General features: G+C 44.2%; 2 long non-coding RNA genes across 2 annotated transcripts; one reads left to right on the forward strand and one right to left on the reverse strand.

Annotated features, from left to right (window-relative positions):
• Positions 1 to 1,082: 1,082 nt before the first annotated feature.
• On the forward strand, positions 1,083 to 10,908 carry LOC136287686 (uncharacterized). Its single transcript, XR_010720259.1, has 3 exons — positions 1,083 to 1,146; positions 9,861 to 10,060; positions 10,641 to 10,908. It is a non-coding gene; the product is annotated as an uncharacterized lncRNA (long non-coding RNA).
• On the reverse strand, positions 6,288 to 7,920 carry LOC136287685 (uncharacterized). The gene is made up of 3 exons (XR_010720258.1): positions 7,854 to 7,920; positions 7,152 to 7,269; positions 6,288 to 6,510 (listed from the first exon to the last, which is right to left on the reverse strand). It is a non-coding gene; the product is annotated as an uncharacterized lncRNA (long non-coding RNA).
• Positions 10,909 to 27,337: the final 16,429 nt, after the last annotated feature.

The raw sequence follows: 27,337 nt of genomic DNA on the forward strand, positions 1-27,337 counted from the left end.
GTATTTTCAGAGGGCAGTTGAGTCCCTCCTAAAATAGGTGGGAAAATATTCTCCTACAGGCACCTGGCTGTGCCTGTTTTGTCTCTGTAAAGGGAGCCTGCAGTGCTGACACAAACTGGAAGCCTGGTGGCTTGGTGCTGGTGGCTTGGTTCCCTGAGGTATGTTATTCCAGTCAGCCTCATGGTTCCTTTGCTTCTGCTCAAGGTAGGGGAAAGCCAGACTCTTGCAGAGATTACTCAGTTCACTTCAGATCTGAATCTGTTCTTGGGAAGTGCTGCTTTTCTTTTGACTATTAGAAATGGGCAGCTCAGATAGCATTGGGATGAAACCAGATTGTTTTCTTAAAGTCTTATACCAGAGTAGAGGGAGAGAGGACTTTTTGCAGAAGTTGGGTTCTCTAGAAATCTCTGGGACCTGTTTCTCTCCTAAATAAAGAAGACTAAGTGTTACCATCTATGGGACAAAAATGCTGTACCAAAAGTTTTGGACTTCATTAAATGAAACTATATGCTATATTGATTAGAAAATAGTCTGCTGTGACATTTGAGCACAACACATTCATGCCTGTACATTTAATTAAATGGTCTGCTTTTATTTTAAAAGCTAAATATAATGAAAAAAATGTAACTTGTCAACACATTGCTCCATAGAAGTGGCCTTGCTTATGTTAGTCCTGGTCACATTAACACAAGTTAGAAGTGTTCTGATGTACAGATCAATGTCTTCTGATATACAGATAAATGTGGTAATCTCTTTCAGTTGTCTCGAGAGGCTGGTCAGTAAGATCAAGCTACACTGCCAGGCTTATCACTTCAGTTCCTCCTCAGCTGTCAGGCTTTGGACATGGGATGGACCCGCTGCTCGGAAGTAGAGGCATGACCCTATAACACAAGGTAGCCAGAGGCTGGCGGTTAAAACAGGAAACTGATGCAGACTGCTTATCATTGACAGACAGGTAAACCTTAGAAACTGGGAGAATTCACCTGTGTGAACTGTGTGAGAAATGAGGCCATGGTCTCTGATAAACTGCTTTAATCTCCTGCAGGGCACCACAATTTATCATCCTCCCAAGGTCAGAGCCTTTCTCATTACAGAAGAATGGGCTGAAGTTCCATGGCCCAGGATCCTTGGGACACAAGTGTTCAGGTCAGAAAAATCTCATGGACTTTCTGGGTTTGAAATACACCTGTCTCCAGTATGTCCTGATTATATTTTGCTGTAGCTCCATGCCTGTCAAATATACTTACAGGTCGGTCTCCCAAGGGATGTTGTGGGGGCAGACAAGGCTTGGTTTTTTTGCAAAATTCTCCCTAAGATGGGCAAAATGTTTAGAAATACTGCATATGTGCACTCATCTAGGAGAAAGGTGTGATATGTTAATGTGGAAAGCCATATATCCTGCTCTTGCTATAGATGGAAGATGTGAGAGAGAACTATTGGAAGCTGAAGGCAGCTCCCAGGACACAGCTGAGAGCAGATTGAGCTGGTTGAGAACACAAGACCTTTTCTCTGCATTCTCCTGCACCTTACTCTGAGCAGCAGCAGGAGCAGCCACTGCTTTGGTTCAGCAGCAATCACCATGCTAACCTTTCATTAGTGCCTGACACTAATTAACATGCCTTGTGCTCTTTTAGGAGCACCAGATAAATCTTCACAGCTTTTGCAGGCAGGGGATAACTTTCATTACCTGACCAGATTTGCTGATCTCCTGGTAGGTACCTCACTCCTTGCACACCTCTGTGGCCAGATTGTATCAGGCTGCTGAGCATTTCCAGCCACAAACAAGAATGATCTTGTTTGATTTGGAAAGCCATGACTTGGGCAAAATCCCATTGCTCTTTTCTGATCCATCTTCTGCTGACATCAACTTTATGTTGGAATTCTTTCCAAGCACAGTCAGAAAAACAAGCTGCAGGTTTAAGCTCACTGTGGGCAGTGAATTCCCTCTTGCATCTTAAAAGCCTTTTGCTTTTCCACAACTGTAGCATCTTGTAGGTCCTAGAGGGGGAATTACAAGTTGTAAATTTCTTTACCCGTCCCCCTTTCACACTTCTAAGAGTGAAAAATAAAATGCTGCCAGCATTTTATTTTTGCAGCAGGGCCATCCCTCTGCCTCTGAATAAACATTTGTGTGAGGGCTCTCATTCTTGCCAAGGTGTTAGGATAACATTCTCATGCTGATTCCCCTGTCCTCCTTCAGCACCCCAGTGCTGGAGGTCCATTTCCGAGGCTTTGAAATGGCCATGCTCTCACCTAATCCCATACACATGGAAATGAGATCACCAGAAGGAGAGAGCTAGTAAATCCCACGGGGAAGCCAACAGGGCAGGTTAGGAAATTATGACCTTCGTTGTATTGATGGTTGGGTGAAGAACTCCACATGGACAAAGAGGCTGCAATGAAAACAGAGGAGGCCAGGTTGCCCAGGGCACAGCGGCACTGCTGAAGGGCTTGGGCCTCTTCAAACTCCACTGCCCATTTCACCACTGTTTCAGCAAAGGCCAAAGCTTTTCACTGTTGGCTTATTGTTATAAGCAAAGGACAGAGGATTTCTTATCATTAGCATCAATTATCATTGTCATTGTCTGTGTAAGGGTTTGGATGTAACATGACCAAAACTGTGCTAAGAATCATGCCCATCTCAACACATGCACACTCTGTGTTCCCTGTAGAGGACACCAGCTTCTCAGGCTGCTTTTCATTTGGCTTAAACATCAGGTGTTAATACTTTTGTGTACCTTATAAATCCTGGTGAAGATCGGCACTTCTCTCTTTAGTGCAACAGAGGTGTGTTAAAACCCACCAGGATTTACACACATGTGGGCCTGTCTTAAGAAGCTCAGCTGTAAAAATAATTCTCATCACACATTACAAAGCTGACTGTGGTGTTAAACACAGCAGACATTTGGTGAAGTATACTCCTGGACAGGACCGAAGAGTTGTTAAGCATGCTAAGAAACAGTTCTCTCATTCAAACAGAGGCCACCAAAATGGTTTTTGAATAAGATCTCACTGAGTTTTCTTTCCCCTTTCATCTTGTCAGGGAATCCCTGTGAACTTCCCTCCTCTCCATTTGCTTCCCTTCCCGTTTCTCTGCTGTCCTTTACCAGCCGGGCTATTTTCTTCAAAGTACCCTCTAAATGTCACAACCACTGAACAACCACAGCAAATAATGGAAATGCCCTGGTAACCCTTCCCAGAGCATTTATATACCAACACTGCATAATTTGACCTGCTCTCATTCTTGTTCCCATTCTTGGGAACATATTTCAGAGTAGTGGCAGAGGAAAGAGAGTGGGTTCAAGATTTTTTTCCCCTCTTCTCTTGGTTCTCTTTTGATGTAAGGCAAACTCTACAAACACGAAGTAGGAAAACCCTACAGCCCAAACCAGACTACCTTCAGAAAGAGTGTGCCAGATAATACAATGTGAGGAATATTTCCATTTTGAGTGCTGTTGTGCATGCTTCACCATGTACCCCTAATTATAAGAAAATTACTTAAAAGTCCTCAGGGACCTCTAAAAAGAATAATCCATAACAATAAAGGGTTTGAATGTAGCAAAGATGTGCACATGTTTGAACACAGGGTTTCACCCTGGAGAGACAATCTGTGATACAGGATTTCAGGCAGAAATCCAACTCTTACTTAAGTTTTTGAAAATCAAGAGGTTTTCAGAGAGTCATGAGAACTGCTTGTTTGCCGATTCTTTCTAACGCATCAAAAGACGCTTCCTGGAAAGGTCCATGCTGATAGGCATTTAACCATGATAAAATATGTTAAGATACCCTACTTGACTGATCTTGGAGTTTCTGTATAATTTCATTCAGTCTTGGTTAAAGTTCTCATCTCCCAAATGACTTACTTCTATCTGTTTATCACTTTGAATTTCACACTATTTTGTAATAAAGGTGTGCCTGAAGCAGTGTCCTTAAACCAGCTCTTACCCAAGATGAGAAAACAAATATTGAAGTCAAGACTTAAGCTTTTAAGATGATCTTATTGCAGCTTCAACCAGATCTCTGGATCTAATCTAGATCAGGGCTTTGGTCACTGCCCCCTTTTCTTTTACAGGGTCAGGGCAATGGTGAATGTATTCTCTTTCTCATTGTTGTTTCCCCTCCTTCCCTCCAGGCCTTTCACTGTACATCATTTGTCTTCCCCTAAACAAGCCACAGGGACCTTATCTCCTGTCACCAGAGAGACACTTCAAACCTAATCTGAGTTACTCACTCTGTTTTACAGTCAGGAGTGAGCAGAGGTGTCCCCTTCAGCTCCCAGAGGTGATGGTTTAGCCACACACTTACCTGTTCACACGTAAGTTCCACCTGAGCTGCTTCTCATCTGCATCAAATAAAACAGTAGCACTGAGTGCAACCAAGCCAAAGTCCAGGTTCCGAAGCCCTTCACCTCTCACCTCTCAGGTTTGTGGTGAGGATGATCAGGTCATATGTGGTGCCTGGTATGACATGTTCCCAATCAGTCTTGTGGCAGAGCACATTCCTGTTTGGAGCGTGACCTTGGGAATATTGCTTAACCTGTCCTGTGTGTCATTATTTTCCAAATTCAAACTCAAGTTTCTGCCTTTTTTGCTGAATTGCATGAGCAAATTAATCAACCTCTCAGAGAAACTCAGAGACTACAGTGACATAAATAGAGCTGGCCAGGAAACTCTTCTCAAACTCTTCAACTTTATTGCACATCAAGATAAAACAATCTTTCAAAGGTTATTCGGTGGATTAGTAATTGAAACAAATACTGACATAGAACAAACATAATTTTGACAGTAAGTGTCTTCCTATGGGATGTGGATTCACATTCAAATTGCCATTGACTCCAGAGAGCGTCTTGAACCCAGGACTTCATTTTCCTGGAAAACTTCTGAATTATGGTACATAATAAAAGCTGGTTGTGTTAAGAAAAAAAAAATCTGGCTGGATCTGAACATAGTAAGAATAGGAGGAATGTGATTCATACGTGCAGATTTTAAATATGGACCAACACTTAGAGAGAAGGCAAAGCACAAGGGGGAAGAAAAAGAAAAAGCGAACACAAAAAGGCCTGCATATCTATCGCCAAATGTGTCTTTTCCAAAGCATGTAGGAAAAAAGCATCATGGAGAGTACAACACAGCAGGCTAGGTGTAGACTGAATGCATAAACCTGTCCTCAAAGCACTGAGGAGTGAGGTGTGAAACAGACAAATTTAAAGAAAGAAGAGCTATGTCAGCAGCAGCATCAAAACGTAGAGACTAACACAGCCTTGTTTAAGAGAAATTAGAGGCAGGGAGAGAGGGAGGGAGAAAGTGTTGATACACTATAAGATTATCACACATTTCTAAAGAGGTCTGAAAGAACCGACTTCCTGCTGGGAGGTTCCTCTCATATTGGTGTGAACAAGCATCACACTATCACCTGCAAAGGCTTTAAGTGCAAGTGGTGACACTTCAGTATTCACAGCCTGCCTTAGAAAATCCAGGGGAAGCAAAAGAAAGATGAAAACCATGCAAGTCAAAAGGGTGTTGCTCCCATTGTTCTCCTTGCTGCTTGGTTAACTGGAATCCCTTTGTGCAACAGAGGGGTCACATCTGTCCAGATGTGCTGTGCCTGCTTCAGAGGGCAGGGCACTGTGGAAGCAGCTGCACACAAACACCTTTCATGGTAGCAGTACAATGAAATCACCCTTCTTGGCAGGACCAAGCTCTCACAAAAGCATGTTTTCAGCAGAATATATACCTGCAAGAACACCACCAGGGGAGGATGACTATATGGCAGCAGGGCGCCTGTAACAGAAAAGGCAGGACTGAAGCCACTCAGAACTGCCATGAACTTTATGGACTGCTGAGATTGAGCTGCCAAAGATAAGAATGAGTGCATCTATCTCCAGTTAGGGCCTTGGCCGTGAGCTCCTGCTGGTCCCAGCCCGCTGGCTTGAGGACTGAATGTGCTGCTAAGTACGTGAAAACCTGAAGGTGGAGGAAGCCACTTGTGGCTGTGACGGAAGGGACCGTGAGCTTCACAGTATAATAGTGGTGAAAGGTCGGGCACCAAAAACAGAGGAGAAAGGAAAATTAGCCTGAGTTCTTGACACCAGGTAAAGTAGTTGGTCGATGGGGTCACTGGAGGACTGTACTGAACTCGGGGAAGATGTTAAGCATGTCCCTGTGTTTTGCTGCGGATGTTTAACACCTTGTAGACACTGCAACACCACGGAGCTCTCCCAAAGAGGGCCTTGCCTTCCAAGGGGCACTCTGCTATCTCCAGGAGGAAACAATGAGCCACCAGTCTGGCCCTGCTATTGTACAGTGTAACAAGAATCTGGAACAAGCAAGGCTGATCAAAATCCTTAATTTAGGTGATACAATACAAGTAACAAAGCCTGGCTTATTTTCCAGGAAGGGATGTGTGAGAGGGATTCTTTTGGGGGTATGGGGAGCATGCTCTCAGTGTAGGCTTGCCTAGTTTTAATACTTGTTTCTGGTTTGGATAACCTCATTCATTTGATGTCCAATCCTATAAAAAAGACACAAGTAAGGATGAGAACTAACTTTGTGATCCACAGCCCTACAATATCCCACAGCCATTTTCTGAAACAAAAAAGCAGTTCATGTTCTTGATTCTTCTTGGGACACAAGATATTGTCTATAACCACCCCAGAAAAACTATCAAGCAAACTTTAAATGTTTTATTTTTCACTCTTATTAACCCCTCTCCAGCAGTCCCTTTCTCTTTTGAAACAGTGATAAAATGTGTCTGGCAGACACTCACTAAAAAGCTGTTTGAGCTTGCCTCCCCTGCATTTCAAGAAAAAGTTATTTTCCCCCTTTTAATGAAAATTCACTCTTTTTGGTCCTCCCTTATTCATTTATTTTTGAGGCCTTCCACCTCTGTTAACTGTGGGAAAGGCTTCACTTTGCCAGGGTACAGCACGCATTGTAAAAGTAATTCAATTTTACACCATAGCAATGACATGATCAAGGGAACTTTGAGCAGGCTTTGTGACCAAGAGCATTTAACAAGTATGTGAAAAGCTTCCAAAGAGCCCTCGTGAAAGAAAGAAAGGTTATAACAATAGGAGAGGTAGTTTGATAGCGGTAAATTAAGAGTCATAGGAGTGACTCTAATCAGGTTAAGCTTTAAAGAAAGAGAAGCACCTTTATATCTCTTGGGTACAGGCCTGAGTGCATTAAGAGCTGTTGAATTTGTATTGGGAAGTACACAAATCCCTGTGGCACTCAGCACTTGCTCCTCCTAGAGCTGAAGAATTCGACTCTGCAAGGAGAAAGATTTTCAAGGCAAAATTAAGTAAAACTGCAGAATTGGACTGAGCACCTTGGAAAAAGAATATTGAGGTTTTGGGGCTTTTTTTAGTCAATATCTAGACCTCTTTAGGAGTTCTTATCTTCCATTTTGTTCCCTGTGGAAACCTTCTGGCAGTTCCAGTGCAAGCAAGGGGACAGTCTGTGCATAAAAAGTAATGATGAACAATTCACCTGTTACTAGTTTTTAGGATCTGTGGAGCCTGAGCCAGAAGCTGCTCTGAGCTATACCCCAGTGAAGTGCATCATGCAAGTGACAAATATTTATATATACTGTGTGTATTCATATGTACATTGGGTACAGTGGTTCTGGGCATATCATCAAAACTTTAGGTTGGTAAAGAATGTGTATGGAGATGTACACTTTAATGGAGAGTCCAGTTATCTAAATAAATAACACAGCTAAAGACAGACCATCAAGCTGTGAGAGTTAGTTTTCTTGTTTCTCACATATGGCTTATTCAACAACTTTTATATATCTGTTACTGTGAAAAATGCACAGAATTTATTTTGCCCAGGAAAAAGGTTATAACTTACCTTTGTGTGTATATTAAGTTGGGGCTGCCTCAATTTTGCAATCGACAGGGACACCTACAGGAAGACAAAATTAACACATTGGCATATTGGGTGTTTTCGGCTTTATTTGTTCACAGCTTGAGCCTATTACCTAATAGAGACACAAGAAAATGGCCCATCTGTTTGCAGTGGGCAAATGTGTGAGTAGTACTCTCTGGGGCTGCGTGGGAGAAGGGCTGCTTTTCAAGGACGTATTTACTTTACTCTCTGTTTTCTCAACGGTGTATATAACTCAATACTAAAAGGCTAATTTGTTTAAGGAAACCAAACCTGACTTCTTCAGTTAATTGCTTACAGAAAAGCCGTAGGTATTGCTTGGATTCTGTGTGCTTTGCTGAGTGCACTGGAGTGGCCTCTGCGATGCGGCCAGCGAGGATGCCTAAAAGGCAGCTCGATGGCAGCAAAGCACTCATTGTTCCTGTCCTGTCTGCTCTGCTGGGGCTGCAGCTCTTGGAAAAGATCGGGGATGTGTGAGGAGTGGGAGAGAGGTGAAAGTCTGTCTATCAAGGAATGGGGATGAGGCAGCTGGGAGGGAGAGTCTGCTCAAGGGCACGTGGGATCTGGGATATGATTAATGCTTTGGAGAAATGCTAAGGAGAACAGGATCTGGCAACTGAGAGGAAATGCCTATGTGTTCTCTTGCAACCAGCCTCGAGCCAGAATAGGAGCCTATGCTCGTGCCAAAGTGAATCCAAGCATTTGCATGTACATGAGTGGAAACAGGCTGTAATAGAAAACATGGAATCTGGAGAACCACATCCTGCTGGGCCCATTCCTCCAGTGGGAGCTGGGTCTGCTTTGTAGCTCCTTTTATCAAAGAGAGACAGAAGAGAGTTTTGGTAAACAGCAACACTCTCTCCAAACAATGTCAGCAGTCGCTGCATCTTCCCCCCAGCATCTTCACCACTCAAGCTTTTAAAACAATTTTTAAAACTCCTCCAGTCAAAACCATCGATGCCAGAGGTAGCCTTTACTTTTCTCCAGCCTGCAGGGGCAGAACTGCTTGAAGGTATTAGCTATGCTAAGCCTCTTAAATAACTATTAAACACATAAAACTCTTAAATGCACGCAAATCCTGTGTAGCAAATGGCAAACAAAAAGGAAAAGCTGATCAACCATTATACAGCAATTTAATCTATGCAATTTGCATAATTTTGCCCAACAGAAGGAGGCTATGGCAGAATTGCTTTCTGAAGAAAGGCAGAAATGCTGTGCCAGCCAGGTAAACAATCAGGAATGAGGATTTTGCAAGTCCTTGGCAAATTCTTGGCATATGGACAAAGGGAGTGTGATATAATTGCAAGGGATGTGATGCGGATGAACTGGAGGAGACAAAAGACAAGTTGAGGGCATGAAAATAAGTCAAATTTTGCAATCAAATTAGGGAATTTAGAACAAAGGTTGAATATGTACCTTTAGCTCAGTCCCTCTCTATCATTGCTGTAGACTTAGGTGTTGGCATCCTGTACCTGAGCTATAGAACTCATAACTCCCACAAACTGCAGCTACCTGCAACACTTGTGCGTGTGCAGCACATTCATGTTTGGAGATATCAAAGACTGGTGACTTCCAAACATTCTGCTTTACTGATGGCCACAAGGCAAAGGAGCCACCAGTACCAGGGCTCGGGTCCACCTCACAGTATAGACCATTGCCTCCTCTGGGGCTCCTACAGAAACTGTTTTCTCTGGTTTACAGTCTGCAAGGTGGGTTTATATTTCTGGTAATATGCCTAGCACTTTGTGGACTCCATAACACTAATCTAAGCTCACGTGTTTAGCATGTGGATATTGCAGTGACAGGAGCTGTGGAACTCACTTGTAAATAAATAACTGGAAGCTGCATGCCACTGCAGAGCCACCTGCTTAGGGTCAGTCCCTGCACCCCATGAATTTACACCATGAGCTCATTAACAACTTAGCGTTGGACTGCAAAGCAACCCTTTTTTTTTTTTTTTTTTTTTTTCAGGAATATCCACTATTATATTCCCAGCAATCTGGTGGCCATCAATGCCTTGCTGATAAACTGGAAATCTTCACCTTCTTCTATCCTCACCTCTCAAATGACCCATGAAAGAGTCTTGGAGATCAAAGAAATCCTCTTCCATCCTTATCCTTCTGACAGAAAAACTGATGGGATTTAGCACCCATGTGGGAATATGAGCATTGGTAACTGGGGAGTGGTAGGGGTGGAAAATGATTGGGGGAGGTGGTGATGGAAGAGCCCAGAAGATGAATTACCTGGGGAGGAGGTGCATACTGAATTGTGGTCTCCATAGCAAGTGTGAGAGGACGGGAGAGAAATGACTTCCTCTGCCCCAAATAAAGATCAAGGAGTATTTGCATTCCAAGGGGTTGGGTTGTGCACATACCTCTTTGTCCCCCTTCTTTTAACTGGAAATCCCCACTAATTAATCGCTCTGCAAATTCTGCTTCTGCACATCATATAACTGAAGGGCTTGCTTGTTTCTCCAGTACTGACTGCATGTGTTCCTTCCGCTTGCATTCTGCTCTCCAAAGCCAAATGAAAAGTATAAAGGAATTAGGTGAGAAAATTGGGGGATTCTATGAGATTTTTAAAAGATCCTTCAATTCCAATATGTTAAAGTTTACGCCCATGTGCTACCAACAACCAAACAAAATGTCCAGTAAGAGTTTTCCATTGTTATTCCTATTTTTTTTTCCCAGCAATTTTAGGTTTTATCTTGAATTCACTTAGTAAACTCAGCAACTTGTGGTCTTTTCACAGTACCTTGGGCAGACTGAAGTGGAACTGATGAATAATCAGTGATGCAACAGCTGTTATCCAGAGATAACAGAGGACTTCAGGCTGCAGATGTGCATGGGGTCAAGGGAGACAATGTTGTGTATGAAAAAGTCATACAATGGAGTTCTGTGTATTTTCTTCAGATTTCAAGAACAAAGAAGCAACGCCCTTTTGTCTGCTGCTGTCATTCCCTGCTTCACTATTAAGGTAGTTTTCTTTTCTTTTTTTTTTTCCTTAATGGGAGGTATTTTGAAATAGACCCCTGTCAATCATGCCCTGAAAAAGATGAGCCCATCCCTGAGCAGAAGCCTTTTAAAAAGTTTAAAAATACTGAATGTCAAAACAGGTGGCAGTAAGGTTAACACAGGACTTTGGATACATGTGATTTGAATATATTTATTTCAAAGACAGGTTCTTTTTTTAATCAGTAAGCATGACAAGTTTTAAAGGAGAAATGAAAAATCAAAGAAAACAAGACTTGTGTTCAGTGAAGATCTTTCCAGCCTCCAACAGTGGTCAAGAGAACTGTGTAAGAACAGGGCTAGCAAAGGGAGACAATTCTTCCTTTGTATGCTCCTGGTACCTGGCATTCTTGATTTAAGAATTTCTGAGTTCATGTTGTATCCATATCTTCTTGTCGAATTGCACTTATAGACCATTCTTATCTAGCTTTGTTTCTTTGTATTTATAATTGATACTCTACAGGAAGAGATAACATTCTCTGTTTGTTTTGACCTTGCTGTCTCATTGTTTCAGGCGAAGTCCGTTAATATTTTTACTGTGAGAAGTGGTGAAAAACTTTTCCCTTGTCGCCTATGTCTGTCGCAGTGTTACATGCCACTGCTGTTGCTCAGTTAGAGTCCGTGTGCTTTCTCAAAAATCACCTCTTCTTTTAAGCATTTTTGTGCAATATTTCACCCGGCTTCCAGCGCGGCTGTGCTGGGAAGCCCGGGGCGAGCGCTGGGCTGTGCCCTCGTCCTGCGGAACGTGCCGGGCTCGCCTGAGCCACGAGCAGTCCCCGGCGATGCGGGGGGAGCAGGCGGCTCCTCCCGGCCTCTCCTGCAGAAGTCAGTGCCAAAGCCCTGAAACTCCACCGTGCCAGGTGGAAGCACGCGAGGGCAAATTCGTGCAATGCTGCGCCACGGGGACAGCTTGTCAGGAAAGCCAGCGCACGTCGCCCGAGGCTGGGCATAAACCTCTGCCTTCCTCTTGTCGGCGAGGAGTGCAGCTGCGAGTTCAGGAGTCCCGGAGCAGAGCCGTGTGCCAGCTGCGAGGGCAGGAGCCCCGGAGCAGAGCCGTGTGCCAGCTGCGTGCCCGGAGCCGGGCGTGCTGCCGCCTGCTAGCACCGCAACCCAAACCTCTCCCTGGAGCTGGCCGCGGGCTGCGCCACGCGTTAAACTACCAGCCCCTACCCACACCCCCACCGCCCTGCCGTGGAGCAATTATTTATTTCTCACCTGAGAGCCTTAATGAAGTAATTACGTTCTAACGGATGGGATTTTTTTTTTTTTTTTTTTAAGGAAGGTGAGTGCGCATGGATCATCTCCCCAGCTAGTCAGGGTGCGCTCATCCTCTGTGGAGTATCTAGCATATTGGAGAGTCAGAGCTGTGCTGGGCTTAGTTGAGAAATGCGATTGAGAGCACACAGCAGCTATGTTCCCAGCCCAGTTTATTTTTTATGGTTTCCCTCCCCAACAGAGGACAATGGCTTCTGTTGCTCTTACAATCCATGGGAAGCCGGTGTTTGACAGTACACTCCCCACACTTCCGTTTTGTTTTTCTGTTTGGCTTTTATTTTACTGTCCTTAGGATTTTAGCTCTTTTTTGGTGTTGTTGTTGTTGTTGTTTTGGTCTTTTAAATTGCTTTCTCCCCTCCTCCACTCTTCATTCTTTTGGTATAGGACTGCCACTCACCAGCTGTTCACAATTCCTTCACCCCTTCTGTTTTTCAGTACCACACTACCACGACAGACTCAAAGGACGTTTTATTCCTTGCAGGAGGCTTCCCACGCCCACTGGATACATTTAATAAAATTACTTTTCTCTCTTTCCTACCTTGGAGAAAAGTTAAAATGTCCGTACTTCTCACAAAATTCAGGTTGACCAATCTATCATCCTCAAACTGCCCAAGTTGGATTTCTCAAATGGTTTTAGATCCTAGAATGACTTATTTTCCTCTCTTCTTGATAGAACAAGCTTATCCACAGAGTACTCAGTAGGTACTTTTCAACAAAATTTTGCTCATCGCCTCATAAATCTGATATCTAATTCCCTGCTCTTTCCATTTTGCCTTGTGTAATAGGATTTTTTTTTTCTAGGCTGAAACTTGCCCCAAAATCAGCACATTCACACATATCAGCAACTGGTACCAAAAGAGGAAAACTGGGATGACATCGTGAAGCAATCAGTTACAGCCGAGTTATCAGCTGAAGGAAGGAGAAGAGTTATCACTGGGCAATGTGCAGAGCATGGCAACTCCCACTGTTGCTAATGGGAGAAGAGGCTGCTGAACTCCTCTCAGGAATGTAGTTTCAATTTCTAATTGAGTTACTTGTTCACTTGTTAAAGAACTCATCTCTCAGGGCGGTGACTCTCAAAGACAAAAACAGTGGCTGCGTGCGGCCACCAGGGAAGTCATTGCAGCCACAAGACAAGAACTTGCACTGATTGTTCAGTTGTTTTGATTTTAGCCATCAAAACTGTGGCCGCCATCAATTTATTATGATCACATATCACAGCTGCTTGTCTGGGAGTTGCTGGTTAGTCCTCTCTCCCTTTTAGGCTCTTGGAGCAGGAGTGCCCAAGGTGCAGTTTAATGGACGGCACCAACCCCTCTGCAAAGCCATTCTAACACACTTCATGTATGTTCTCTCCCACACTGGCATCCATGTGTCTCTCCTGCTTTGAGAAGGAGCATGGATGGAGTTTTGAGGAGGATGCAAGGTGCTCTGTGGCTCCAGAGGAAACAGGGACCCATCACACTGACAGATCATGTTTGCTCTCAGAGCAGGTGTCTGTCAGTCTCTACTCACAAGTGACCAGTGCCTTCTTCTGTCTAGGTTCCCTGTCTCTAGTTTGCATGTTCCATGTGCATCCTTTGCCTGTGAAGCAAGTTCACAGTCATCAAAACACCCCCAAAGCCTGGTTTTCTAAGGAAACAGCCATGGCAGACTCTGTGCAAAAAAGACCCTAATCCAAGGTCTCTCACAGCCAGATTGATTCAGGCCTAATCCTCTGCAAAAGAAGATCCTGCTGATGAGATGGCTTCTCTTTCATTACTGATGGACAGCAACAAAATTAAACACTTCAAACAAACTTATTTTCCAAAGGCAAATTTGCGAAATTTCACAAAAAAATGCATATTATTTTTTATTCATTTTACTACTTTCTTGTTTTTCCGTTGGTCCTTATCCAGCCTCTGGACGAGCCAGCACACAAGGAGAATCGGGAGCATGCTTCTGTGAAGCTGAAGGGCAACATCTTCCCTGTTTTATTGTATAATGTACTATACTGTTCCCTTACCATAACTGTTCCTAACATTAAACAGTTTTCTCTCCTGTAAATGTTCAGCTTTGTATTATTTTTTTTATTATTTACCAGCATAACGTCAAATCCTCGGTTTTAACAGCTTCTACCTAAAGCATTATATGCTTCCTCTATAGAAGCGTTTGCTTATATGGCTTAACAAAGGATTTGCATGTAGTTCAAGACCTGCACAAAATAACCCCAAAGAGCAAAAGAAACTCAAGAACTTTGTCTTTAAGGAAAAACATTGACTATGGACAAATATTAGTACTATCCTAACAGTGAGATAAGAAGGTATTGATTTGCTACTGTATGAGAACTGCTTGCAAAAGGAAAGTAGGGGACCCCTGAAATTCCTGAGACATAACCAAACAGTCTTCTTACAAAAACTGCAGCCCAGGTGAAGTGAAGCATCCAGGAAAGGCTGCAGCTGAAGTGAGTAAATGCTGATGAAAAAAGTCAACAACAACCTGGGTAAGCTAGAAATAGCAATAGGAAATAGACTCTGCTTCTGGGTTTGGGGCTCTTCCCAGGGGGAAGATGGATGAGACTCCATGTGAAGAGTTGAAGGCTCAGGACCAGTGAAGCTTGGATAAGGAGATGCCAAAGGCTGGCATCTGAATCACTGTGTTTTAGGAGGGGAGTTTGATCTTTCTGACGTTGTGAGCCTTTTCAGTGTTTGGGCAGATAGCCCAGGTGCATGTGCATGACCTGTACAGGACATGTGCAGGGGGCTGGGATGTGCTCTCCTTGCGCAAACCTGTGGTGCAGCATGCAGGGTGTTGTCTGTTTCTGCTTGAACCTCACTTTGTCCTCTCCATGAATGTTGGGGAGTCTCCAGGGTGGATGGGGGGAAGGTACCCAGATCTGCAGCATCTGCAGTGGCCAATAGAGGTTACTGTCCTGAATGTGGGTTATGAAATGCTCACATTTCATACCTGAAATGTATTCACATGTACACCTGAGCAAGGCTTCCGAGAAAGAGAGGTGCTGCATTTGTGACAGGTGCCCTTGTTTGCTGGTGATGAAGGAGCATGCTGCCAGCACCAGGCTGCTGTGCCTGTCTCCAGCTGCTGACAGAGCCCCTATTCTGCTGCCTCTGGTTCCTCTCAGGTAGGTGGTACATGACTGCAAAATACACAAGTGGCTTAAGTCCCTCAAAGTCTCACTTACTCCTCCTTGATGTGTAGAGGCTGAGCTAAAGAGATCTAGGAAGTTACCTGTGGCCAGATGGGACTTTGTGCCCAGACCCTCCCCAGGGATAAAGAAGGCAGCCCTTTCTTCTCCTTTACTCTCTCAAGCAAAACAAAAAGCAGGGATTAGTCTTTTTTTAAGGGTCATGTCTGTTAAGACAGCCAGTCCAGTTGTGTCTGGCATGGTAAATAAGGCTAAGGAAATTTAGAACCTTCTAAGATGAGGCAGTAGCTAAGCATATGTTTTGTTTTGTTTTGGGGTTTTTTTTTTCAAATCATTACTCTGTTTTTCATTTTTTGATAAAGGGGCCAGTTTTCTCTAAGTCAAAATCTCTTTCAGTTCACATCCCTCTCCCACCCCAAACAGAATGTGATAAAATGAAACTGGGTCAAAATACCTTTGTGATGCTTTCTAAAATGCCATTAAGAACCCATGCCTTCTATGGCAGGTCACTTTTAAGGCTGAAATGTATATCTCTTTAGTGGGATGCTGTGGGCTAGCATTTGGTGGTGGGTGCATCTCAGACCACAGAACTGCAGCTTCAGAATCTTCAGCTAAGCAAGTCCACCTTTATACAGAGCAGCTTCTGCTTTCAGCAGGGAAGGGCGTTTACATACTGTGAAACTGCTGAATGAAACTCAAAACCTAGAAGGTTTTTTCCCTAATAATACTTCAGTTCAAAAATGCGCCAAGCCAACAGCAGCATAAGGGCACAGAGGAGTACCATGTGAATGCAATACAGGGCATTCTCAGCTATGACATGATCTCCTCTCTTTCAAAAAGGATAAAGGTTTGTGGCATTTTAAGCCCAAATCTGATTTTACTTGATCTGTTTTATCTTGAATTCACTGTTTTACACCTATTTCTAGCACGTCTATGACATGCTGATTAGAATAGACAGCTGTGCTGGAAAAACCAATGTGTAAAGTAACTGAGTGTGCTGGCTAACACCAGGCATAAGGGAGAGGCATGGCAGCTTGTTTCTGAGCTTATCCTAAATACTTTGCTACCCTAGAAGTGCCAAGGGCTTGTGGTCAAAGCTGGACTTCTTCCAGGTGAGGAGGGCACTGGGGCGTGGGGCCAGCTCTGCCAATTCCCCAGGGTTCATCTGCACAAGCAGAAGGGCTGCAGCAAGGCTGCCCTTTCACACGGGGGAGGGAGCTGGGGGGTGCAGCCTCAGTGCTTGTCCATCCATAGCTGAGCGACAATATTTTATGCTTCTCTGGCAGATTTGATATGAACAGCTTTGTTTTCAAGTTCTGCTGTGGAGATTTGTCATCAACTTCTTCATTGCATCGTCACTCTGTCCTCCTCCCCTCCCTGCCCTCTGCCCCCTTATTGGTGCCCCTCCACCTTCCTCCTGCTCAATCGTACTCAACAAGACATTCTGAATTTTCCATATCTTCTTTTTTTTTTTTTTCTTTTCCCCCTCCTTTGTCTTCTGGTAACAGCGTTTGGCATTTCCCGGACAGCCCGTACTCCATAAGGCCTCAGTGTCTGAATACGAGGACGGCTTGAACGTTGCCTGCTGAGACTGAAGAAGAACTTGAGTTAAAATAATCCTCTCTTTTGTTCCGCTTGGGTTGCTTTTTGTTTGCCTGACAGATGTTCGGCCCCTGTGCGTGTGCAAGGAGCGGCTCCTCCACCGGGCCCTCTGATCCGCCAGCTTATTGATTTCTGCCTATCTGTGCGGCTTGTCTCCAGCCCTTACAGATGCGAGGGCTGGGGCGGCAGCCCCTCTCCTTCCCACACAAATAGGGCAATCCTCTATTGTCAGGGGGCCAGCAGAGGAGAGCGAGCCTCACTCCCTCTTGAGCCATTGTGACAAATTCGGGCGGGTTTTGGGGGGCAGAGGGGAGCTAGGCGTGAAGCAGCGATGCTGCGTTCTGCCAGCTTGTGACGCTACTGCACAGGTGCCTGAGTGAACAGGAAGGAAGCAGCTGCAGGCACGAAGGCCTCAGAGCTTTGCACTGTGCCTGTGTGTTATCTCAAGTTCACATTTCACTCATTTTACTGGGGAACGTAAGGATCAAAGTTGTGGCCGGGGAGAATCTTGAAAACGGCGGTTTTGCTCTGCTCCTCCTAAATAGCATTGCTGTCCACTGCTCTGAGTTTCATTGACTAGACTAACCATGAAATCACTGCATGCAAGACTTCCATCTTGCAGTAAACCACACGTAATACTTTCCTTCTATCTTGCTTTTTCTCGTTTGCGTTGTTTTGGCTTGATTTTCTGCCTCCTGAGAAGTGTGTCAGGGTGCTCTGCAAGATGAGCACCCTGCAGACCTGCATCCATGTTTTGGCATACAGTTGCAGGCTCACTTTGCTGCTGACAGCAGCTTGGCTTTTGTTTAACCCTTGACATAAGTCTGCAGAGGTCTGACCTGTCGCTGGCTCTAGTGCTCTGGAGGGAGTGTGGTAAAGGAGGCAGTTGTTGTGCAGCACTCAGCTGTCTCCCCTCATTAAGCCCGTGTCCCTGGAAAGCAGTCCTTGTGCATGCTACCCACCACATCCCTGCAACAGCAGCCCTTCACTGATGTCTGTGATGCACAAGGCTGCGGGAGGTACTCCCAAGGGACACCCCTTTCTCTGGGTTGGGACAAAGGCCATAAGAGTGGCTCCAGGGTGTGTATCTCCCACCCTGCCAACCTTTTGCACCTACAGTGAGTTTGCTGTCTGCAAAGCAGCTTTTCTGCTCTGTGCCAAGTTGCTCTGCCTTGTCTTCCCTCTCTCTGAAGCACATAATTTGTTGCTGTGCATATCAGAATCTCCAGAGCTAGGACTGTGGTGGCCAGGAATGGCACATCCTTTGGCTTCACTGATCCCACCAAGCACTAGGTAATCATTTATTGCCACGGTAGCTGGGCACCAGTTTATTGAAAACTACTTAGTTATGTGTTAATGACCTGCTGCTTGACAGAATACTTTACCCCACAGAAACAAATACAGACACATTAATTGTTGCTCTTTGCTCACCAGGGTTGGGGTAGCTCAGTTTGGACTTGTTAAGGCAAAATTCCTACTCTGACATGTTGTGGTCTGTTGGATCTTACTGAGAGGCTGTCAAGAGCTGGCAGAGGTACTTCACATGGTGTCAAGTGATTTATACTAACATGAAAATCAGGCAGAGAATTTTCAGCTTGTGGTGGCCTGCATTGCAGCTCCAGCTATGTTACGGTTACTGGATCTGAGACTGAAACCACAGTATGGAACCTCAGTCCTTGGTGGATTCTTCCCACCAATAGCTTACTGGGACAGGGCTCAATCAGAGCTGATGGCAGAGGAGGTTGCTCTGCGTAATACCTCTTTGAATAATGACAAGCAGTAGGCTGGGAAGAGAGACTTGGACAGCACATATGGGGCAGAACAGATGTTTCACAGTCACATGAGCTCGTGCTACCCACAACCCTCTCAGTGTAGTACAGCATCACAGGGGTCCCCTTCACTCTCATGAGTAACAGGAACAAAGTGTCCTTCTTAGCACCAGCTCAGGTCTTGAGATTTCCTTTTATGATCTGTGTGTCATGCAGTCCAAGAGGGGTGTGTTTATGGGTCTTTAATTTAGGGAAAATAACTTTGACAAGCCACAGTGAATTCTGTAGCTAGCAACTTTCATTACTCTGTTAGTCTCAGATCCTCCTTGACACATATGTAAAAAGTAAGGCAAAGTGGCTCATTTGGAAAGAAGAGCTTTGTAAAATGCTCTCTGGTTTGCCATGCCTGTAGGACCTTCTATTTGTTGTCTCTTTCGGTGTCAGCAGGAGAGGACTGTAACCGCTGAGAACTGCTCAATGCACACTCTGCAAAGGAGATTTTATCTTGGGAGCATCAGCCAAACACTCCACTGATTGGATTGTGTGCTAGTGACATTTAAGGTGTTGGGCTCAACATGCTGAAAACAAGTGAGACCTTGCCTGTAGCAAGCTGTAGGGATGGCCAGACTCCTAGTTCAAACCAGGAGGGACAGCAGGTGTTGTACGAACTGGTACCCAAGGGAGGATGAAGAGACAAAATTCCAAAATCCATATCCCTTGATCCTCTGCAGGGTTGACACCTGCAAGTCAGGATGTGGAGTGATAAAAATTTCCTCTGGTTTTCAGGAAGGAAGTGCCTTGTGGGTGTAGGTGTATCAGTGAATACAGCCCTGTGTATCAGTTGGTATCTGTAGGACAATGTAATGCACTGTCTGGCACAAGTGATTTTATACACATGCATTTTTGCAAAGGCCATGCTGTAACACTCTGTGGGCTCTGTTGGACCAATAGTACAGTGGGAGTTCTGTACAGCAGCTGTATTTCATAGATGGTACCTGAAACCCAAGCTGTGCCCATGCAGAGTGTTGGAAAGGGAAAGATCAGTATTTGGATTAATTCCTTTCACTTGTTTCTGCTTTACTCTCACCGCCCTTCCCCTTGCTCCACAGCCTGTGGGTGATGTTGTTGTTTGCAGGGCTGTTTGTGAGCTATTCTGTGACTTTTCTCTAATAGCAGTTCTTTGAAATTCTGCTGCTCCTGTAATGGGGGTTGAGCGCGGTTGCGTCACTGTTGTGATGGTCTGTCAAGGCATCTAATTGGTTTGTCTCATTAAAACTTACAATTGGCATTTACAAGGCAGCAGTCCTGTAGTCCAACACTGTAGCTGGAGCCACGCTGGCTGACCAAGCACTTGCACATGGGTTTTGGAATGTGGATGGAAAATTGTGTCTCTCGTGAACTCATCCCACAGTTCCTAAGATAAAGCTTGAATGTATCAGACCACCTCTGACTTCCCCTTCTCTGTAGTGAGAGTAACTGGAGGAATTCACTTAAAATCAACAAACAGGTGGCTCTTAATCTCCAGTTCACAGCCAAGACTGCTGGGATCTCAAACGGGACACTCAAGGGCCATCCATTAGCTGCTGTTGGATAGCTTGGCCTGTTGTGAGGAGGAAATGGTGCAAGAAAAGGGCAGACTTGTTTAGCCTCTGATAGAAACTAAATTCTTGGAGTAGTTCCAAAATGCATTTTGTCTTTGAATGGAAACATTTGTGAAAAGAACTCTCTACCTGTGCAGGTCAAAATATTACTTAAAACACTGCAAGTGAATTCTCTTAAGAGAAGTCTATTTTTTATTTTATATTTAATCTGAGCCAGCTAGTCAAAAGGACCTCACTTACTTCAGGAGGCTGATTCATTGACCTTTTTAAATTTAAATTGCAATGATGACTTCTGGAAGCGTAGTTAAATTTATCTGAGAGCACAAATTGGAGTTCAGAGCTCTAGGTTTGTGCAGAGAATAAATATCAGTGTAGCTTTTGTGCTAACACTGGGCCTAAACTAAGCACTGGGCTTAAACTAAACCACCAGAACGTCCTGTTAAATGTTTGTCCAGGAATTTTATGGGTTAAATTAGGCATGTGAATGCCAGCATATAGATACTGCTTTGACCACTGTAACTAACTTCCCAGCTCCTTAGAGAAGAGCATCTTGTCTTTATGGTGCTTCACTGTGTTTGATGGAGAGTGTCCCTTTGACAGAGAAGCATCTTAACAGAGGTGAAGGGCACCACAGCCACTGACTTTAAAGGCTGTAGAGCCAAACAAAATACATTGAGTGGTTTAGATGTAACAGCCTGCACTGAATCAAGAGTCTCTCTATTCAAGGCTGTAAGCTCAACAGTTCTGTACTGAGGGCCCGGAGAAACGAGGGGGGAACAAGGTCCTCTGGTTCCTGTGGAAATGCTTTTCTCTGCAATTAAGCTATGTACCAGCTGAAAACACTTTGCATCGCCCTTTTAAATGTTTTCACTTCAAATTTTGTGGGTTAGCTCAGGGTAAGCACTTCCCTTGGCTTTTGAGAAAAGCCATAAAAACCTAGACTTTGTGACTTATTTTAAATCAGAGAATGAAAACACATTGCATGGCCCTTCCAAAGACAAATTATCTTTAATTTTTAAAAATCCCATCTAATTGTCATTAATCAAGCCATCCCCTGTGCTAATAAGATGGAGGCAGGGAATGGAATGCCATTCCAGCTCAGGCAGCTGTTGTGCATGTCAACCAGTTTCAAAACGCTTGGCAAAAGTTGTAAATGCAGTTCTAATGAGATCGGCTTGTCTGCAACTAGCAAACACATACCAGCCGCACCAAAATGTTTGTTTGCCATGGGACTAAGTGGAGATTGTGTTAACCGTTCTGCATTCAAGGGTACGTGTCAAGAAAAGTTCAAATCAAGCACAAGGCAGTGACACTGGAATGCAGCTTTCTCCAGAATGGTCACTTATATAAACCCTGAAAAACCCTCCACCACAACTCATGGTTTTTGTTGTGTGTGGGGGGCATTTGCCCATCAGGACTCTTGACCTTCTGGTATCTCAGTGCACAAGGTTCTCTGCAAAGGCTGCATAAGCAGGCTACAAACAGAAGTGTGTTTCCTACTGGGATGTTTGAGGATGGGCTTCTGGGATGGGACCAACTTCCAAGGCATTCTACAGCATCTATCACCTGCCAGGTACCCCCAGCTGGTCATGCCTCCATCAGCTGCCCAGGTGGAGAGAAGGTGCTCAGCTGAGCCACCCAGGGGCTCCAGTGTGGGTGTGCAGCCTTGAAAGAGCAATGACCAGCTTGATCATCCAGCCAGTCTGACTGCCAAGTTCATCACAGCCAGTTCCACAAAGCCTGGTTAAACAGAGGACTGGTCCAGAGGGGCTGCAGCCCTGTTCAGCTAAGGCACCTCTGTGGGCCAGGGGTGGGCACCTAGGTGAATCAGCACATTGGTGACTTCTTGCAGAACCATCAAGGAGATCACCAAACCAGTGTAGCTGCAGAAAACTAAGCAACAGAAACACCTATGCTTCAGAGAAGCTGAGTCTCAGGAAAGCCAGCGGCACTTCACCTCAGCTGTGAAGTAACACCACAATGTAACACCACAAACTTCGACACCTTGTTCCTTTTCCTCAGCACAAAAGGGAATCCTGTTTTTTAACTTTCCTTTTATGGTTCTTTGAGCTTAAGTACAAAGGACTGGTTAAATTTCTGGTACCGTGACTACTCTCTTGCCAGTAGCCCTTTAATCTGTGTCTTGTGCCAAAGAATATTAATTATTGTAGGCTACAGTGAAGTCCATCCCTACCCCCACTTGAGCCTCTGAAATGAACAGTGAAGTTGAACTTTGCCAGCAACTGTTAGGAAAGGGGCCAAGAACAGCCTAACAGGAAAGATACTCAGGATTTTTTGTTTGTTTTTTCTGCTGAACCATGTTTTTGTAATTATGAATACTTTGTTGAAATTGCTTGGAAAAGGAAGTACACAGAAAATGGTCCATACTATTAAACTAACAACATATTAGTGTTGAAAGAATATAAAACTGGTCTCACTCTGTTGGACTTACACAGACAAAACCCCTTCTCAGAAGGAATTTGGCTTGAGAAGAGAGATCTGGAGAAATCTTAGTTAACTTCAGGTCCATGTGCCTTATTTTCTGGACTACGACTGCCCCAAATGGCCTAAAGGCAAAGGACATTCACACTAAACAAAAACAATGACTGAAAGAAAGAGAAAAGAGGAATTTGAAAGCTGTCATTTCCAAATCCCTTCTACGCAAAAGTTGGTTCCTGACTTTCGATAAGGAACCCTGAAAAAGGAAGCAATTAGTTTTTCGGAGCATAAAGTATCTTCAACTAGACTGGAGAGAAACAGGACAATTTATTTTTCTTGGATTCACGTGAATGCTGCTGTAATCAGTTCCCACTTGCTCCTGCCACCTTTCCCCAAGCTCAGGTTTGTAAAATCCCGAATTGCTAAATATAGAGAAAAAAAACTGCAGAAGCATGACTACAGGGTATCAAAAGAGGTTTATCAAAGGTGGAAAATTATTACTTTGCCCCAAGTTAATAAATACTTAATAATATAAAGGAGTTAGATGAAGTAGGACCACTTCAAACTACTGTCCTTCATAGAGTGTTTTAAAATTTCTATTTAAATGGTTTTCTCTAGTCAGCAGCCTGGTCCTGGCTCCCATCACACTAAGGCATATATACGGCTACAGGCATATCTCAGTGTAAAAGGAAAAATGCCACTCTAGAGTGAGGAAGTTTGGTTTATATAACAACATCTATGATTCAGCCTCAAGAAAGTCTTGGTTTTAGTTAAAAGAAAATTAAACTTATCCCTGCCTGGTATGGAGAACTAAGCTTTCAGAATCACATATGCAGTATTTATGTCCTATCAAACACTTTCACTTTCCGTAGTAATAAGCCCCCTCTTCGGTTCATAAAACAGATTTGATGCATAAACAATATTGCTGAAAACACGTCCAAAATTAGTAAAGAAGACTTTGCTTTACAAACCCAGTTTTTAAGGCTGATTGTGACCTTGTACAGTCCCTTACACAAGCAAGGGTACGCAACCATTTGGCTGAGATCAAAACAAAGCCTCCCATCTCCTCAACAAACAGTCCCACAAAGCGCCTTACACTGGGACACTGGGAAGCATGTATGGCTATTTCCACACGCCCCGCCGGGAACTGTAGCGAGATCCGCGACAGCAAGCAGCTATTGCCACCTTAGGGCGGCCCTTAGTACTGCTGCAGGTGAAGTGAAGCTGCCCGCTCCTGCTCTTGTACACCTTAGAGCTGAAAGTGCTCGCTCCAAGGTTATTCCAATCCTGCAGCGCACCCCCTCTCTCGAAAGGTACAAACGTTTAAAATTATTAAGAGGTTTTCAAGATGAACGTTTTTGCTCTCCCTCTGTTGAGGGTTGAGTTTGTTCCTTCTTTCTCTGGAGAATTTTTTCCCCACGAGTTGCCAAGGGGACCGGGTGTTGGATACTTGAGAGTGCTTGGCTGAAACAAAGAAATAGACAAAAGGTGGAAGGGGGAGAAAACGCAGGTAAAAGACACAGCTTGAGGCAGCTGCGTGCTTTTCTGCTTCCAGCGTTCGAGAGACGCGTGTCGGCCGCTCCTTGAGGAGCTCAGCCGCCGCAAAGCACGCCGAGCGGAGAACGGCTGTTGCTAGCTGGAGGAGTTTCACTGTGGCCAAAGAGATCCAGTCCTAAAAAATCTACTATCACCGGTTCAGCCTGAATCCGGAGTTTTCCCAGCCACCCGCGGGGAGCTGGTCCAAGCCCTGCCTCTCCTTCGGCTTTCTTCGGCGCTGCTCCTCTTGCTGCAGCGTAACCCTGCACCCCCTGCGCTGCCAGGACATCCTGCCCCTGCCTGCCGGGACACCCTGCCATCCCAGCTACCAGCCCGGGACTTTTCCACTGTTCCAGCTTAGTGCTCTGAAGATCCTGCAGAAACACCGAAACCAAACTGCCCTGGGTTTTGTGAAACAAAGCCCTCAAGGTTCTTGGTACTGTTGTCGTTTGTCATTAATGCTGTAGTTGTTTGGTGGGGGGGGAGATTTTTTTGTGTTTGTTTGCTTTGTATTACATACTAATAAAGAACTGCTATTCCTATTTCCCAAATCTTTGCCAAAAAGCCTCTGATTGTAATTTTACCTAGCAGATACCTGTCTTCCTAAACCAAGACACCCTCCTTTCTCTTATATAAAATTGTATTAAAGACGTCTAATCCCTGTCCAAGCAGATCTGCCAAACCCAGCCCTTTGCTTCTAGCACCCCTAAGTGGCACTGTTAGAATTGTTTTGCCTAGCTGCACCTCTGTAGCTTGCCTAGACAGTTCTGTAAACAGGTAAGGCTCAAAATGCTCCATAAACTGTTAATTTACATTGTAGACACAGTACTAGATGAATACTATGCTGATTAACACATGGGAAGTACAGACATGGAACTAAGGAGAGCTGCAGACAGTCAGGGCCTTCCCACCTTTCATCCTGAGGTGATGACAATTTCACAAACAAAGCTAGGGAACGTGGTGGATTAAAAAAAAAAAACCTTCTTTCATCCATAATATACATCTGACATTTGGGATGTTTTAATACTAATAAACAAGTAATTTCTAGCTGAGCAGCCTGTGAACACTTTGGTACTCACACATCTCCTGTCAGTCCTGCAACTCCTCACACAGAGCACAAGCAGTGATCTGGGCAGGGCAAAACTGCAAAGTTAAAAATGTGGGAAACAAACCTCCCCATCTCACTGGTTCCAAACCCACCCACAAAGGGAGTGAACATAGTGTGACATTCTTCGGTGAGAGAAGTTTGGTATTTTCAGTCCAGCTGTGAAAAAGCTGCCCTTCTTTGCCGGTTCTTCAGGTAGGTGTACTCTGCAGGGAAATCTGAAAAGAAGACAAAATCTTGCATCGGTGCAAGTGCACCAACAGGATGGCACTGACACACAGGGTCAGGAGAACAGGTACCTGCTCTTGTACCTCTTCTGAGACCGCAAATGACACCTGAAAATTCTAATCACCATGTGTTTCTCCTGAATGAACTTAGAGAGGCAAGCCTAGCCACATCAGACAGTAATTCCCAAAACCTGTAAATATGCATTTATTTTGGATGTAAAACCTACCCTTAAATATAACAGCAGCCAAATTTATCACAACTTTTGAGTTAAATCACTGCAACTCTCCTACATGTCTGGCATCCTGTAAGAACATTAAATTAGCTCATTTAGAACATTAAATTAGATAGTTCCCCTTGCTTGTTGCTCTTCACTGTTTAGACCTTATGTATCGCAAACAGACCTGTCCCAAAGGCAGACATGTCAATTTGTTACCCTCTCCTGCTTTTCTTTGCAACTGAAACACTATTTAGCTTCAGTAGATTTCAACAACTTTGCATAAAGCTCCAACAGCCTATTGTGAAATGCTTGAGCAATTCAACCTAAATCTGGTATCAAAGAGAGCTGAGTTTAAGGTGCTTTAACTTAATTTTACAGATGCAGGAAGGAGCTGTTCCCTCCTTACCCAGCCCAACACTGGCACCCAGTGGTCAAGTGCCTTCACAAACACTTTGGGAAAGTTGGTGGATTTCCTGAACACGGCCAGAGTCTGTTTAAAAGCACTAGTTGCTCGATTACTGAGGTTCAAAATGCTACCCACTATCTAAACTGTCTAGGAAGCCTGAGATGGGTGAAGACCAGCCAGAGCTAGGAATAAAGCACTGCACCCAAAATGCTGCACTGAAATCAGCCAGTCACATCCAAACAGGAGACAATGCTACAGTAGGGTCTAGCATGTCAGCAAAATTGTTCTTTTAAGGAACTAGTATGCCACCTGAAGCAACGAGATATTTTATATGTCCTTTTTTAAAGAGCTACAGACTGTGAAAGGACTCTTGGACAAGAGAAAATTATCTTGCCCTTGATGGATGCAGCTCTGTTTTTCTGAAGGTCCTAATACTGAAGCCGGTTTCCAGGAGTGTGATACAGCACATCAAACAAACTACACTTGATGCAATTTCCCAAGAATCGAAAACAGCAGTAGGGCTAACAGAGGACCCAGGCATTAAAAGGCACTTAGGAATCTCCATTCTAAGCTATTTTCCATCAGTAGCCACAAGGGGACAATGCTTCAAATTCTGGGCATTAACCAAACACACACACAGAGGTGAGCCCAGATGCAGAGTCCAGGACTAAACTCTGAAAAGACTCCATGTAACATTCTTCCCTCTAACACAGTGATACCGGTTTCAGATGACCCATACAGTCTTTGCAAATAAGTACACAAAGTCAAATGTCAGGACAGCACGTCAGAGAAATAAAGAAGACAGAAAAAGCAAGCTATGAAGTGCAGAGAAGGCAGCATGAACAGAGCAAATGCTTTACATGCTGAACCAAGGCTGATCTGAAAGAATTATCAGAAAAATCTGTGAACCTAAATTTTAATACTCCCCCATATCGCAGCAGAAGGGATTGTGAGAAGGAGATTAAACTTGCATTCGAATTAGACTGATCAATAGATTAAGATGAGATGAAGGAAACTGACTTGTAACTTTTAGCTGCTTTCCTACCACAAACTGCTCTGGTTTCTAAAAAACCCAATTTCTAACAAAGACAGAAAATACTCAGCACCACAGTAG

This window comes from Chamaea fasciata, unplaced genomic scaffold (genome assembly GCF_029207755.1).
Source record: "Chamaea fasciata isolate MVZ Bird 193981 ecotype frontalis unplaced genomic scaffold, bChaFas1.0.hap1 SCAF_3, whole genome shotgun sequence".
Taxonomy (NCBI): Eukaryota; Metazoa; Chordata; class Aves; order Passeriformes; family Sylviidae; genus Chamaea; species Chamaea fasciata.